This window comes from Bemisia tabaci, chromosome 2, assembly GCF_918797505.1.
Source record: "Bemisia tabaci chromosome 2, PGI_BMITA_v3".
Taxonomy (NCBI): domain Eukaryota; kingdom Metazoa; phylum Arthropoda; class Insecta; order Hemiptera; family Aleyrodidae; genus Bemisia; species Bemisia tabaci.
Window position 1 is genome coordinate 53231640 of NC_092794.1, and position 7053 is coordinate 53238692.

Below are 7053 nucleotides of genomic sequence, written 5' to 3' on the forward strand. Positions count from 1 at the left end.
AAATCTACATTTAACATTGCAGTCACTTTGTTTTAGCAATGGACCACTAGACAAGGTACGAATTTCAGCATTCTGATACATGTTTCTTAACCAAAATTTCACGTAGAACACGATGCGTTTAACGAAAATTACCGAAATCAATACCTTACGAAGATATTTTATGATTCTTAATGTGTGAATTCAAACCATCCGCTCGTGAAAACTCAATGCTCTACGTGATTCACATCGAACGCTGAACGTTATCATGACAGTCTCTGCGCTGAGTGCGATATACAAATCTGGCAACCTCAATCATTACGCTTTGGCTCAGCTATAGCAAATTGCTTATAGTTTGAACAACACATGGTGGGAAATGAACATGGCTCGATTGAGAAGCTTGCTGAAACCGTTATAGTTTGACTCAGGTGGAGCTTTGAGCTTCTTGTGAGCGGGCAGATCAAATTCCTCGTAACCAATGTGAAATAAAAACGTTAATATCTTCGTTAGGAGATGATTTCAGTAATTTCCCTTGCGCGAATCGTGTTTGACGTGAAATTCTGGTTAAGAGACATGTATCAGAATGCTTAAATTCGTACCTTGTCTACTGATCCATTGCATTATTAAATCAGCAATTTAATTTTTTCCGGGTAACAGTAGCGCCGTAAACACGCATCGTTTTCCTTGCTTTGTTTTGTTCCTCTAGTAAGTTGGTTTCGTTTGCTTTAATGTTGCGATGCTTCAAGGGCTCCGTGAGCAATCCCGCCAAAAATAGGAGCGACGTAATCGGGACTCGTTTTTTAACTTCGATCCCGAATATGAGTGACACCTTATCGTCATCATTGAGCGCACTGTGCGCCGCCTTGCCAATTCATCGTGGAGGAGGAGGCCCATCTGGCCGGAAACGAAACAAGGCGTCTTGAGTCCCTCTTCGGGAACAGTTATTGTGGATTTTCAGCTTTTATGCAATGCATTCTGGGTACGATTGACAAACGTCAAAGTTAAACCCTAAGTAGAATTATTTAGGGAAAATGGAAATTTTATATAGTCCGTATACACAAATCATTGAGGAATTTTCGTGCCGAAAATTATCTTCCTAAGTCTTAGAACAATATCAGAAGTACCGTTTCCAATTCACCATCGATGTTGGGACATTGAAAACTTTTTTTGTTTTTTTTTTCCTGCTGGTTTAATGGCTTTGTGCCTAGCACCTTCAGCCAACTTTAGACTATGTTTACTGTCCGTAGACATCGTAGGATTTCCATGCTCCAGGTTTTTCCAATTTTCAGGGATTAGGGCCGAGGAGAATCTATTTCAGCAGATCTACTCGTCAATTCCGTGAAAATTAGAAGCCACCACCGGGATTCGAACCCAGGACCTAGTGACCTAGAGTCAGACGCGCTGACCACTAGGCCAACCTGGCCGGCCGTTGAAAGCACTTGCAAAATAGAGACAGTACTTTTGACTTCATTTAAGATTCTGGAAAATGATTCTCGTTGCGCGATTTTACGTGAAAATGTAATGAGGAATCGTGTATCAGAATGCTAAATTTCGCATACCGTGTCTGCTGGTCCATTGCGTGAAAAACAGTGGCGTGGCGTGAATTGCGATGTATCGATCGTTTTGCCATTTGAACCTATGGTAAAAAATCGATTATTAAGGTGTTCGCTGCGAACACCGTGTTTATCGATCCTTTTCCATAGGTTTAAATGACAGATCAATCGATATGTAGCAAAGCACGCCACGCCACTGGTGAAACAAGAAACACCCACGAGCTCAATAGAGAATTTTCAATTTGTCTGAAGAAAAGAGGCGTTCGAATGTTCTTACGACGTTGACTCCAGTGGGGATTCTAGAAAGTTAGCGACACCAAGTGTTCTTCCATTTAAGTGTATGTAAAACAATCGAGTCTTGGTGAGGTAGTATTCCTCACCTAAAATCGACATTTTTAATGGCTTTAAATGGAGGAACAACAGCGTTGCTGAATTGCAAAATTGCCATTATCAGTAATTTGTAATTCATGCATTTTTGAAAAGTGAATAAGAGTGCACTTGGTGTATATGAGCTTCCCCCGATTTTGTTTAACTGTAATATACATCACGAACAATTTGCATATACTGGGGTTCCATTAAAACGCGCCAAGAAAGCTAAGATGGCGTCTGAAAATATCCTTCCTGTTGCAAGTATTTTATAGACCATGCAATCTCTCTGTCGCGATTTATGGCCTGTGCAGCCAATATCGCAATGTCCGACAGCAAGGACCATAAACACAGCAGAGAGGTGCTGCGGTCTGAAGTGTGTCTACAACTGGACGGGTACTTTCGGACGCCATCTTGGCTTTCTCGACGACGCTCGTTTTAACGATAGCTCAAAATAGGCAACTTTGAATTTGCTTTTCTTGAGTCCGCAAAAAATCTTTAATTTTCAAAATGGAAAATTAAAAAATTACTGAGCAAGCTCATTGAGACCTCACACGAACGAGCGGGAAAAGTGTGCGTGGTCACTTGAATCGTTCGATAAGCGCAGCAAATAATCGACTTTTGTTCGACAGCACTCGAAAATCACTCCAAATATTGACGCTATTAAACCTCTCGTGTAGAGAGCACGTCGCCTTCAATTTCTTCGTGAAGGTTACAAAATGCACTGAAGGATTGAACGCGTGCAGACAAAAACGTTCGGAGAGAGTGGTGATCGTTATATTATACATACGCTTTTCGAAGTGTCTAATTTTAAAAATACGATAAATTAAATACAAAAATATGCGAAATGAAAACAACCTCCACTGCTCCAGGGGATAAAGGGGGGGGGGGTGCCAAGCCCGGGGGAGGGATGATGGAGAGGAAGAGAAGTTCTTGCCAAGGATTGCGATGAAACCGCGCCACACAGTGGTCCACAGCTTTCAGTTATGGACTGCGTTTTACAATAAGGAACTAACATTAGCTCATACATACACATAGTCAACAGGTCACGGATTTTTTAGGGCCCAAGAAGGCAGCCAATCTATGAACTCAAACTGCCTACAATGATTAACTATTACAATGTTTACGACCCGTCAATCGCAAAGCACGTGCTTGACTTAGTTTTAGCATAAATTCACTAATTTTAGCGGAAGGACGCTATAAACATTCTTGGCCATTTTGATATTGGATAATCAGAAGATAGGCAGCGACATAGAGTTTTTCGTGTTAGAAGGTTGGCTGCTGAATTGGGCCCGAAGAGCTCCATATTCCGACGTGTTCACAATCTCTCCTACAGGTACTCTACACTGGAAAAAAAATCTCGGTGTATTTATCAAGAAAAGGGTAGAATTACTAAGAATTCAGGGTTCTATTTGATCCCAGAATTACCATTTATGGAATTGGTAATTTTATCGAGAAATCTCTGTAAAATTATTGACTTTCTCGGTTATTTAACTGATCCCCGGCAAAAACGCCAATATTTTTTATCGACTGTGGTAGAATTACCGAGATAAAATGGCAAAGTTACCGGGAATTGATTACCGATAAAAGTGGTATTCTTACCTGAAAAAAAAACAGTAAAAATACCGGTTTTTAGGTAAGCTTACCAGTCTATCTTGGTAAAATTACCAATAATTGGTAAAAAAGTGAGATGGTAAAGGTACCAACGGACCTTGGTAAAAACGCCGATAATTTTTTTTCAGTGTAGCATAGAAACTGCACCAGGGTGTCTACCAGTTATGAAAAACCAAAATAGGGGACTTTAAAGGGTGTTTTTTCAAGAAAATCGGGGACTTATTTCCCCGAAATAGTAAAAGAGAGGGAGCTAGTTAGAGCGTGAAAAGGCGTTTTTTATACGAATAATTTTACAGGTCGCATTGAACCAATGGAAACAGATGAAAAATCAAGCAACACTTCGTTTTTTTATTCCTGGTTATACCGCGGCTGGCGGGAAAATTTGAAAATGCCGGTGCTTAGGACGATTTTTGTCATTTTTTGGGGACCTGAATAAGAAAATTGGGGACTTTCGGGGATATCGGGGACACCCTTTCAAAATCGAGGAAAATCTGGGGACATTGGGGACTTTTGGGGACCGAAAAACACCCTGGCTAGCCTACCGAGATGGACAAAAGAAACGCTCGATAGACCGTAACTTTTCCAAAAATTGAGAGAAAATGTTCCAGGTTGGACTGTTGTCCTGATCGTGAGGGAAGTTGTATTTTTTTTTTTTGGGGGGGGGGGGATAGAGGAACGACCCCTCGACATTGTGGGGAACTAGGGAGCCCCCCCCCCCCAAGATATCAGCATTTCCAGATGGGGCCCCCCACTTGTTACGCATCAAGATATGACGTATCAAGAGTTTCTTTTACCCATCTAACGGGTCGATTGTTGAATCGTTACCGAATAACCCAGATCGATAACTCTCTATCTTAACAATGCCATACATTGATCAAGGTCATTCGATGACGATTCAACAATCGAACCACTGGTATAAGCTTAAACCATCGAAACACGATTCTGCGACTACCGCAACCAGCCCATTGGCGGGGTGCCGGGTCCACTCCGGGGAATAGACGATGTTAGTGGTGACGTCACCACGGGGCTTACCGTTATATCGAATGGAGATGTTGCATGTGTGAGGGATTTGCGATTTGACCATTGATTCTCAAATAAAAGTTCGCGAGAAACACGATGGTGCCACTGGTTTTCTCTGAAATCATCTCCCAAGCTCAAAAAAAGCTCTCAGGTTGAGGCTAAAATGGAGGGGATATCCCACCCTACCCTGAGAGTCCACCTCTACATCAAAACAAACTCTCCATGCACAGATAGGGAGCAAGTACATTAGCAGGGTTGCCGTGTTTTCAGTTTTGGAGTCCCCAAATAAAGTGGCAACCCTGCTAATGTATTTGCTCCCTATCTTTGCATGGAGAGTTTGTCTTGATGTAGAGGTGGACTCTCAGGGTAGAATGGGATATCCCCTCCATTTTGGCCTCAACCTGAGAGCTTTTTTTGAGCTTGGGAGATGATTTCAGAGAAAACCAGTGGCACCATCGTGTTTCTCGCGAACTTTTACACAAAAATCAATGATCAAATCGCAAATCCCTCACACATGCAACATCTCCATTGGATCCAAACGACAGTAATGATATAACCTCTTTCAATGCTACCAATGGGAATAAATCGATACACGGCCCGTGGACCACTGTGCGGCGAGGCGCGAGCTTGCGGTTGTTTCGGATACGACCACGCGAACACGGACAAGGGGATCCGAATGCGCGACTGCGGCATCACACGGCACTGACCTAGTCAAGGATTTCCCCATTTCCCTCTTCATCGTTACAGTTACAGCATAGCATCTCGCTCCCTTGTTGCCGGCTCATCTCACTTGTCTGGCAAGAAAGTTTCAGAATGACGTCATTGTTCCAAGGCGTGCGATAAAGGCTCAAGAGACGCTTTTCGGAAAATACATCAAAAATACCTCCAAAATATTCTATGGTTATCGTTATCGTTATCGTTTTTTTTTTTTTTTTAAATGATTTTTTTTGCAGATTTCTTTGCTTCTACACTGAAAAAAAAGTAGCTTGGATCAAGCATGATAATTCTTGAATTTGCCGCCAAGAATTTTCTTTATCTTGCTTTAAGCTGACTTTTTCTTGATTCAAGAAAATTAATGCTTGGGTTAAGCGAAAAAGTAGCTTATATTAACCAGCAACATTCTTGATTTGAGAAGAAATACTTCTTGGCGGCAAATTTAAGATTCTTTTTATTCCAGTGTATTCCGTTATTAGTATGTTAGGAATCTACATTCATCTGTAGGCATGTGTGAATGGTATTCGGGAGTTCTGCACACCATGCCACAGGCTTATCAAATTTTCGGGGATTAAGGCCGAGTGGAATCTGTTTCTGCAGATCCCCTCGTCAGTTCCGTGAAAATTCGACGCCACAGTCGGGATTTGAACCCGGGACCTATTGATTTAGAGTCAGACGCGCTGACTGCCGTTACGTTGAGTTCGGCAATATTTAGGGCGGTTTTTTATTTTTATAAATTTTTAAAAAAAGTGTTGAAAAATTGCCAAGATAGTCACAATCTTCGTGTACTATTTACACAAAAGTTATAACATTTAAAAAATAATGGTTAGAGATATTTCAGAAAATATTTTAATTGTTATTAAATTTTTTAGTCGAACATTGTAGAAGTATTACGCCAGCACCAGTAAAGTTTGTTGTGGATAAGTTGAAAAATAAAAACCACGGCGTTGTACATTTTAAATTTACTCTGCAAAATGCCTTTCATTCATTGTGTCCATCATCAATGGCTTGGAAACTACTTGCGAAAGCAATCTACAAATTATACGAAGCAAATAAAATACAATCTACGTACAAACACGCCAAGCATAGTCTAGCAAGTGCTACTTATGCATCAGAATAAATGGCAGAGTAAATTTAAAACTTATACCATATTGGTTGTCGTTTTTCAACTCACCAGTGCCAAAATTTTTGATTGTTATTATGAGCATGAAAATGCAGTGGAAAAATTTTCAATCGTGGGCAAACCTATAAATCCCGCACTTCAACAGAGAACGCAAGTTTTATTTTGATCAAATTGCCTCTCTTTCATTTGTAGGTAAAAATATATTTGCAGATCGGGTGGGATTGTTTGAAATTATGCTAGTATAAATGAATAACATAAAGTAATGTCTCATGAGGACCACATTTTGCAATTAGAAACTACAATTTCTGGCTCATTCGTAAAACCACATACGTCTATAGGGAAACTAATAGTACATACTTTGTTTTTTAAATTAGGCCAGAAATTGTACTTCCAAATTGCAAATTCCGGTCCATTTATGCTCCCTGCTCATTTCGGCCGCGCAGAGTGTTTATTTTATCCACGTATACTTAAGTGTACATTTTCTGATCATCAAAATGAAAATGTATATATTTCGACGGCAGAGAAAATACTTTAAATGTGCGTTATCACTCAGGCCGAGCTCCTCCTGCAATATACCCTGCACAAATAATTGGTCCTAGAGAATTTATAAGTTTATAATTTATTGTTAAAACAAATTGAGCATTTGAACATGACCATCTAGGTTACAAACCTTGAAAATTAAAAAAA